We start from the raw sequence: 546 nt of genomic DNA, 5'->3' as shown, positions 1-546 counted from the left end.
AGAAATAAAAGTTGGCTTGCGTTGTGGCTTTTGATGGATGTACGATCTACACTAGAAACTACACAGAGACCATCGAAAAATGGAACTTCATCCGAGGACATGGAACAAACCTTTCTTTCTCTGCTTCCCCTTCTCACTCCACCTCCAGCCTACTTCTTCCGGTCTGGCTTCACCCGCTCCGCCTGCTTGTCCCCCTTCCAAGTTCCAAGTACCAACAAGATGGAAACGAGTCCGCGATCAGTGCTCTGCAATTATAGAAACTATCAGGGATCGCATGCCGAGCAGAGAGCCAAGATCCTACACAGCAACAAACTAGCTAAACTAGCATTCCACTACTATCCACTAGATTGGATATTCAGTCACAACTGCTACATTTTCAGTTTTTTGAACAACAGATAACATCCTAGAAGATCCCATTTAGTAATCCTATAGCAATAAAAACACCAGAAGCCGAGCAAGGATACTTAGATGGAAATATTGCAATTTATTGCACTGAAATGTTGATCAAATGGCAGGCAAATTTCAGAGGAAATGGCAGGTACATTT

The sequence above is a fragment of the Triticum dicoccoides genome, chromosome 5A, assembly GCF_002162155.2.
Source record: "Triticum dicoccoides isolate Atlit2015 ecotype Zavitan chromosome 5A, WEW_v2.0, whole genome shotgun sequence".
Taxonomy (NCBI): domain Eukaryota; kingdom Viridiplantae; phylum Streptophyta; class Magnoliopsida; order Poales; family Poaceae; genus Triticum; species Triticum dicoccoides.
Note: the sequence above shows the minus strand (reverse complement) of the source record.